Below are 10,031 nucleotides of genomic sequence, written 5' to 3'. Positions count from 1 at the left end.
TACTATGTCTACTGAGAACAGTTCAGTCTCACTGTGGGGATCAGTATCTTTATCAGCATGGTATCAACTGAGACTCCAGACATCCTGAATCTGGGCCACTGTTCAGCTAGGACAACTGTTCTCAACTGGTGGGTTTCAACCCCTCTGTGGGTTCAATCACCCTTTCATAGGAATCATGTAAGTCACTCAGAAAACACAGATATTCACATTATGATTCACAGGAGCAAAAATACAGTTATGAAGCAGTGATGGAACTAATTTTATGGTTGGGGGTTACGACAAACTGAGGAACTGTGTTAAAGGGTCATAGCCTTAGGATATTTGAGAACTACTAAGCTAGTAGCTTTATTTGTATAATTAACAGAGCCCTGCCAGTTCCTCTCAGCAATCTTGGAAAACAAAATATATTGTACCTTGAAGCCTGCTCTTAAGACAGAGTGGTAATTTTATAATTTCATCTTTTAATAATTTAGGATGTGGATATGGACCTTCTAGATTATTTGTTTCTGTTTGATGAATTCCTTAGCCATTTTCTGTTTCTTCTGTTATGTCTCAGCATTTCTACGTATGCATTTAAAATAGGAGACTCAGAAAATTTCAAAAAGAAAATGTGTACCTTTATCTTTGTTAGAAAATTCACAGCTAGAAATTTCTCCATCAAAGATACCAACCAACCAAATTCCCCAGATATTCTCTATTCCAGAACTGCTCTTTTTTTTTTTTTTTGCTTTCAAAGTTTTATTAATGCCTCCTTGCACCAAAAGTAAATAGTCCATTCAAAATAAACTAATGACCCGCATATTTTCATATGGATGAATGACTGTATATCTAAATAGGAAATAAATGGCAACTCTATCTACCTATATTTAAAAAATAGACATTCTTTCAAAAATTTTGTATACTTAGGAGAGTTATGATGTCTTAAGTTCTCACAAAGGTTGGTCAGGAAAGCAACAGCTATCCTGCAACAACTTATCATCTGACCCAACTCTTCCTAAGTGATACAATTTAAAAGATATTGTAAACACATTTTCTAATCCCTAGCTATTCTGAGATGGATAGTTCCAGTGTTAAGCCTAGAACCTACCAGAAAGAATTAGCAGTACAATAGAGAAGATCACATGACCCACCTGACTATAAACCTGCTCTCTTCAGGAAGTCAATCTGGGTATGCAGGGAACACTCAGTGTGGGATTCTCATCTGGCCAGCTCACACTTTCTGTGCAGGAGACCCAAGGCATCAGGCTAGGTTTCTTCTAAGGATACTTGGCTAAGCAATGTAACTAGTCCAGTTCCTCTCAGAACAGTTCTACTCACCTCAACTCACAGGATGACATTGAAACCAGGAGAATGTACTGGAGCAGAAGGGAGCAGAGATGTAAACTGTAACACATTCTTAGGGTAGGTCAGTGACTTGCTGAAGTTTTGATATGGGATCTGGCTGTGCAATAGACTTGCTTGGTCAAATGGCATGGGTAGGGCTCATAGCCTGCCTGATGAAGGGTGATCTGATGAAGGGTGATCTGATGAAGGGTGATCTGATGAAGGGTGATCTGATGAAGGGTGATCTGATGAAGGGTGATCTGATGAAGGGTGATCTGATGAAGGGTGATTATGCTACACAGAGCTATGATTGGTTCTGAGTGGTAAAAGTCACACAAGCTCTTGGTTATTTGCATCAGGATCATTCCTTGTGCAAACTTGGATGTTGATGAGGATAAAGTGGTTTCTTGGGCAATAATTGCAATTTCTTTCTTTTAAAGTCACTGGGTCCCTTGTATAGTTCTATTTTGATTGGCCAAGGTTTAATTTTGTCTACCTCCAGGAAGGCAAAACACTTGGTAAACCTCGTTTTAGGCCTGTAATGTTTGAATTCAAAGAACATGGCCACACCTTTGGTTAACTTTCCAACGTGTTTCTGGAGCTCAATGTCCACATTAAAATGAACGCAAGTATCTTCTTTTCTTGAAGCCACGGGAGTATCTTGTATGGGAGTTAAATCTAAGCCATTCATGGACCGATGCACTGCCCCCCCCCCCCCATCTTTCAGACTAATTCTCTCAATCCTGGTTGTGAGTAACATCATCCCTGGTTCTGATGACAACCTCGGCAATAAATTACCAGAAACTCTAGCAGAGAAAAAAAAAAAAATCAGACGGTCCTGGCTCCAGCACCACCTTTTTCATCATCTTCAAATTGCAAATTCTCTTCTTCACCAGCTGCTAAAATCCATCTTGATGGGATAGGACTGAACATCAAATGGGATTTCTTTATTAAATGTACGAATATTCTTCAGGATTGGTTCTAGCTTCCTCAGGTCCTCCAGTTTAAACTCTTAATGGGACAGTGTGGACAGTAACGCTGCACTTTGCAATTACAAATGTGTTGCAATTTTGCCTAGGGTTTTCCTTTGTTCTTCTGTGATTTCAGAATTATTGTGTTGAGCTTGGGCCTCCTTCTGTAAGTGTCTTGCTAATAGCTGATACTGTCTATTGCCTCCACCAGCTGGCCCTGAATGTGCTAAGACTGGTGCCCCAGCGCTACAGCAGACTCTGGGTCACATCCAACATGGCCGCTCCCGCCACTGCCCCAGAAAGACCAGGCTCTAGGGCACCATCAGGATTGGCCCTGACATTAATAGGGTCAAGAGGAACCTCTGAGGTCATCACCTTCACTCATCAAGGAGCCGCCCAAACCCACTTGCCACCACAGCCAAACTTTGCAGCTCCAAGGCAGCCACCTAGCTGAGACCACCCAGATCTGCTTCCTTTGTCAGTGGTCTCAACCTCAAAAGCATCATCAAGATTCATTTTTGTTTCATCTTGAAAAGGACTCCCATAAATGAATGCACTGAAAATTTTTACATTTGAATTTTCACCTAAAAACCCAAAGTTTAAGACTTCTTTTTTTTTCTGGCACACATTTAGCTAAAATTTCTTTAAAAGTGGAATTAAGAAAGAGGATATAGCTCTGTAGTTGTTCCCCATAAGAATTACTGGAAAAAAATGACCAGACCATATATCCATATATATGTGTGTGTGTGTGTGTGTGTGTGTGTGTGTGTGTGTGTGTGTGTGTGTGTGTATGCCATATAGTGTGACTTTTGGGAAAGAAAACAGTGTTATAACAATTCTGTTGTTTACCCGATTTCCTGAATGATATTGGTGCACTGTGATTGCATATTTAAGCAACAAAACCACCTTCATAAGAAATTTTGAATGGTGCCATATCATTTTGTGTGTTATTAACCTGAAATGAAGTTGATAAATATATTTTTAGAATATTGGAAAATATAAAGTAACCTTTACTATTTAGCTAAAGAGATGACTAGAACATCTTGAGTGCCAAACTAGTATCCAATATGTTAAAAATAACTCATTATGGAAAACATTAGAAATCTGAAGTGAGAAAGAAATGTACTGTAAGAGGGAAAGAGAAAGGACAGTAGACCAACACAGAGGAAGAAAATAGGAAAAAAGGAGAAATGCATAGAAACATATCCGGATAAAGATAATTACACACTTTAATTCAATACCCAGGATCAAAGGATTGGATCTCTCCTTGTAATTTTTCTAAAGAAGTTTAGGGTTGTAATTCTCTTTTCTCTTGGTCTTTACTAGAGGAAACAAAGTGATCACACATTTCCGTTAGGAAAAAAATATAATTGCAGTAAAATTGTAAAGCTCATGAATACATATTTGTCTCAGATAAGTTATCTTTGACCTTGTAAGGGAAATAAACTGAAAGCTTGGTGGGAAGTCTTTGAATGTCTATAAACTAGGAATCATTTGATTTGTCACAGAGACAGTTCTCATCTTGAATGTGACTGCAATTGCTTTATGTTTTGATCAGTAAATCTTGAAAACATCCCATGTTTCAAAGAACTGTATAACCATGCTTTGCAGACTATAAATCAGATATGTAGAACACACACTCTTCACTCCAATGCTGTCAGTTTGATTTAAAAATGTTTGAAATGTGCTCATCTCCCGTCTGGCATAAGAAAGAAGACAGAAAACTTTAATATTAGAGTCCCAACAGAAAAACAGAAAAAGATACATGACTTCTTGCTGTTGATTCCTACTTTACTGTTCTATGTCCACATAAATTCACATGTAAAGGTAGAGTCAAGCTCAGACAGGGAAGGAATCATGATTGCAAGTAAATTAGACTGTGGATACAAACTCAATTGAAAACACATGGCTAAGTGAGTTCTTCTTATTCCTTTGAATATTAGATTAGCTAAAAGAGTGTTACAGGTGACTATTGTGTTCCTAAGACTGCTATTATAATGTGCTATGAAACAGATGATATTTTACATGTAAAAATTATCCTGTCCTAACACTAGATAGAATATTTCTAAACTCAAGGTCTTGGCAAAGCCACATTCCCTCTCAGACTTTGGGAAGTATAGGTTTTTCCTTTTCTTGAGTCTATAGTGGTGGTTTTCAGTCTTCAATGACATTATCTTTGAGATGCCTACTTCATGCACAATACATGTCATCACGAATGATTCACCCTTTATGAGAGTTCATGTTTTTTAAAAAAGAATTAGGATATATTGCTTTATTTTCTATTTTGCAGAATCATTTTAGGACTATTGACAATAACTCTTTTTTGATGGTCTGCTATAGTGCTACACTGAATCCATCTAGCCCTGGATTCCTTTTGGTTGGGAGATTTGTAATCACTGCTTCTTCTTCTTCTTTTTTTTTTTTTTTTTTTTTTTTTTTTTTTTTTTTTTTTTTTGATGAACTGGAACATTATAAGAGGCACAAGGAAACTCAGAGAACCAAAGGATATACTTTTATTCCACCAAACTGGAAAACTAAACAGAAATGGATGAATTTCTTGATATAAACAACTTAATGAAGTTAAATCAAGACAAAATAAGCAATTTGCACAGACCTATGACCCCTAGCGAGTTAATTTTATTGTCCTCCAAAACCTGTGATCTTTCATTTATATAAGGTCATAAAGTTTTATGTAAATTACTAGATCAAGAACTCCTATTTTAATAGGATTATTTGGTTTTCTGGAGTTCAACTTCTAGATGCCAACAAAATTTTGTTGACATGATCCTGATATAGTTGTCACCTAAGAGGCTCTGCCAGTGCCTGGCAAATATGGAAGTGGATACTCACAGTCATACACTGGACAGAGCACAGGGTCCCCAATGAAGGAGCTAGAAAATACTCAGGGAGCTGAAGGGGTTTGGAGCCCCATAAAAGGAACAACAATATGAACTAACCAATATCCCCAGAGCTCCCAGGAACTAAACCACCAATCAAAGAAAACACATAGTGGGACTCATGGCTCTAGCTGCATATGTAGCAGAGGATGGCCTAGTCAGTCATCAATGGGGAGAGGCCCTTGGTCCTGTGAAGGTTCTATGCCTGGGCCAGGAAGCAGGAGTGGGTGTGTTGAGGAGCAGGGGGAGGAGAGAAGAGATAATGGATTTTTGGAGGAGAAACTAGGAAAGGGGATAACATTTGAAATGTAAATAAAGAAAATATCTAAAAAAAAAAAAAAAAAAACAAAAGCAAAAACAAACAACAACAATAAAAAAAAAAAAAAAAACCCTCCTAGTCCCTGGTGTGATTAATCTGAATTGTATCATCTACAACACTAGTTCAATTGAGGTAACTCTATGAGGTTTAGAGAGTTAGGATGTCAATTCACCTTTCTGTGTAAGAATCAAAATAAAATGTTTCTTTTATAAAATTGAAAATATATTCTTTTTTCATGGAACATCAAAAATGACAATGTTTTCTCTATACCTGCTTTGCAAAAGAACTTTCTAAAATTTATTGAGAATTTTAGGGATTTTGTTTTCAGCATTCCTTTAAATTATTATTAAGAAATAGTATTCAACTTTAAAATATATAAATTCTATTGAAATAAATAATCATATATATATATATATATACATTATAATAGTATTGACTTTCTGTGTATTTGTAAAAATGTAAAACTTATTCTATGTATTCAGTTATTCAATTTGTACCTCTGCAACTTAAAATACAGTAGTTGTATTTACAATATATAGGCTATAGCTCTAAATTTTATATTTCAACATTTTCCTGCTTACATATACTTTCATCTTAAATCTAATCAAATTAATGCAAAAGACTAATAGTCATATAGAATAACTTTCTGTGTTTCTTTTATTTAAGGTTATAAGCTTCATTAAATTTCATGAGTCTTTTAACTGGAGTTTATACAGGCTATCTGTCTCCATGATATAAAATATACACTCCTGAATATGTCATTTAAGAGGACTCCTGTCTTTGCAGTCTGTGTAAACATTTCCTATTTCCTTGTTATATTTTCCTATGTCCTTGTACAATGAACTGTTTAACTACTAAAACAACACCTACAACATGGTTGTTTACTATATTTTTGTTGTTAATACTGTGGGACTGTATGCTGTTTTATGGACCCAGGATTTCTCAATATTTATGCTATATTTGTTGTGGTAATATTCATCGATACAACCTGCATCAGTCATTTTATCATAATCTTCATTTTCTAAGCCTGAATGGTAATGAACTGTTTGGCTGAACTCTTGTCCCTTGAGTCACACATATCTCCGTGTGACTTCAAAAATTTTGCTTTAATACCTCAACTTCTTCTGAGCCCTGGAACTATTGTAGTTCTATATCAACACAATCTCATTTGTCAGAGTTCTTTCTTAGATAATCATGTGTCCTGCTGTAACTCATTCTTGAATTTGTTACATGATTTTTACTTAAAAAGAATATAAAATCGTGTAGTTTTTTTTTTTACAAAATCTTATCTTGCTACTATATTCAACATAAAAAAAATCCTTCACATTGTCCATTTCAGAGGGAATCGTTACTGCCTTTTTAATTGATATATATAATCAATATATATATATATATATATATATATATATATATATATATATATATATAGAGAGAGAGAGAGAGAGAGAAATATAAATATGTAGAGGGAGAAATTTAAGCATAGACCTAGACATGATATAGAAATAGACAAAATCTCCACAATTTTTAAGATCTCAGCAAGGTGAGCTTGCACTGTTTGAATTATTCTGGGACACAGTGGAACAAAGGCTACTTTACTGCCTGCCACACTTTCTGTTATAGATTGTTCATTACTTCTAACCATCTTGACAATAGCATGGAGGATACTGTATCTCCATATGCCAGATCTACAGGGGGGATGTTGTGTCCTTAGTATAGTATCCAACAAAAGATTAATATTTATGCCATAATAACATGGAATAATTGATCACCCACAGTACATATATAGCATATTTTATCAGTGGTTGTTTATCATTTAAGTCCTCCATGAACTGTTGAACAATTTTTAGAGCATGCTAGAAAGTCACTAATGCAGTATTTGGCTTTTTGTCAAGCTTTTCCCTAGGAACACTGGTTCACATGAGTCTCATCTCATTTGTCTTCAAGTTACACAAATAGACTAATTCTCTTTCTCTGTCGTTCTCTCATTCCCAATTGATTGCTTGAGAACTGCACAAGATTTATTCCCATGCCACTCCACATCATCAAATGCCATTAGAAAGATCACATCTCACCATGGAGCTCAAGCAAAGTTTTAAACGTCATACTAATTACAAGGATTCGGCTTCTCCCCAAATTTCCCCTGAACAGATTCCTGTTTGGCTCAATGAACTGGGAAACAAACCCTGCTTCTCTCATGCTTTAACGTTTCAGGAAAGTCCTGTTATTCTTCTGTTATCTTCTACTCTATGATATTTTTGAGACCCTCAGCCAATAAGGACCAAGATTTAAGAATGGTTTCTTGCCCTCTTCCCAGTTGTCTTATTTAGGGATTTAGTGCTATGAAAAGACACCAGGACCAAGGCAAGTCTTATAAAGGAGAACATTTAATTGGGCTCAGGCCATTATCATCAAGGCAGAAGCATGACATTCTCCAGGCAGGCATGGTGCAGGAGTTTCTGAGAGTCCATCTTTATCTGAAGACCACTAGAGGAAAACTGTCTTCCATGAGGTTAGAAAGAGGGTGTCATTGTCCACCCCCACAGGGACACTCTTCCTCCAATGAAGCCAGCTTTCTATCTTCCAAATCCCTCACTGCCTAAGCTTGACTGTCCTGCAATTACTCTGTAGATTGATTTTGAACTCAGCTGTCTCCTGAATACTGGGAATAAAGGCACTTATCACATGCCTTAACTTACACTTTTCTTCACCTAAAACTTGCTTTGTACCAGGCTGGTCTTGAACTCAGAAATATAGTTGGCTTTGTCTCCTATGATGAAAGGTATGTACGACACGCCTAGGCCTCTAGCTCTGGATTGTAGTTCATTCCAGGTTAAAATTGCAAAATATTCCGTGTTTAATTGTGCTTGATTAGAATGTTTGCCATGAGACTAAACTAGAGAACAAAGTCATTGCTGAGATTTTTTGAGATTTCCTCTGTTCATACAATGAATTTAAGACTATTTAGTAGACTTATCAGACAAGGTCAAAAGGAGTCACATTCTTCACCAAAGTACCACAAAAACAGTGCCTAGGACACATCCTGAAATTCTTTTCCACTGAAACATCTTGGGCCAGGTCTTTCAGCAACAAAGTCTTCCATATTCCTACTAGAATAGCAGACTAAACCCCAATTAAAGCATATCTTGCTTTCCATATCCAAATTCCCTAAATCTACATTCTTCCAAACAAAAGCATGATCAGATCTATCACATCAATACCCGACTCATCGTACCAACTTCTGTCTTAGGGTTTTACTACTGTGAAGAGACACCATGACCACAGAAACTCTTATAAGGATAATATTGGAGCAGGCTTACAGGTTCAGAAGTTCAGATTATTATCAAGGTGGAAGCATGGCAACATCCAGGCAGGCATGGCACAGGAGGAGCTGAAAATTTTACATTTTCATCTGAAGGCCACTAGGAGAAGACTGGCTCCCATGTGGTTAGGAGGAGGGTCTCATTGCCCATCCACACTGTGACATACTTCCTCCAATGAGGTCACACCCACTTTAACAAGGCCATGCCTCATAATAGTGTCGTTGTCTGGGAGGAGCTTATTCAAACCACCACACCAGTCTACTTTGTTCCTACTGTCTCAAGTCTTCGATATGGAGCCAGGGATCCTTCCATGTCAGCCTTCCCTTCAAAGGCACCCTCATTCCTTTGTGATTCTCTGACCTACTGACCTGTATAACCACTCTCCTTCAGGGACCTACAGACTCCACACTAGGCACATATTTGTGTAGTGGACATTCATTCTTCTTCCTGTCCTCCATTCTTGTCTTTCCAGCCTGAGTCTCTTAGACCTTCTTCAGTCTACACAATAGATCTGTTCTGCCAGGCCTCCAGCCCTTAGGAGACCCATTGTTATGGACACATAATGCCCCTTATTATTCTTAGTGATAGCTCCTTTCAACTGAGCTATATGCAGAGAGACTTTGAGACCTTCAGCCCTAAAGTTGATGTCTTTATCAAAACAATCTATGCAATGTTCAGGGATCTATCCAGAAAAGGAGGTAAAACAGTGTAAGATCCAGAAGTTGTGACTGACTCCAAGAGAATGGCATCTTCCAGACACAACTGGACTGATGCACCTAGGAAGTTAGATTGTGACAGCATACATAATACATGCTCAGGTTCACAGATAAAAATCCCACCCTGAGAAGTGGACCCAAAGTTCCACCACTAAACAAGAAGCAATTCATAATTGCTATCTGCTGGGAATGGTAAAGATAAAGTATTTTTTTTCCAATAGACTGTTACTGAATATATTAAACATGCTCCAGGAAAATCCCCAAACCAATAAGATACTGATAAACATAAAATGGAGTCTACATATTTTGTGGGTTTTTTTTACATTTCCTTTTGTCACTTTTTGTGTCATTGGTTTTCCTTTCTTCAGTTCTTTCTTTCCATTTCTTTTTAAACTTATTTTGTGGCATAAGAGCACAGATTGTGTGACTAGGAAGTAGGGAGGATACGGGAGGAGTTCCAGAGGGGAAATAATATGATTAATTAT

The 10,031-nt window shown here is 37.1% G+C and overlaps 1 pseudogene; it reads right to left on the bottom strand.

The window, feature by feature from the left end:
• Positions 1 to 1,684: 1,684 nt before the first annotated feature.
• Positions 1,685 to 2,570, bottom strand: Gm9630 (annotated as a pseudogene).
• Positions 2,571 to 10,031: the final 7,461 nt, after the last annotated feature.

The sequence above is a fragment of the Mus musculus genome, chromosome 15 (assembly GCF_000001635.26).
Source record: "Mus musculus strain C57BL/6J chromosome 15, GRCm38.p6 C57BL/6J".
NCBI classification, from domain to species: Eukaryota; Metazoa; Chordata; class Mammalia; order Rodentia; family Muridae; genus Mus; species Mus musculus.
The sequence above is the reverse complement of the archived record's forward strand: the minus strand, read 5'-3'. Positions and strand labels throughout refer to the sequence as shown.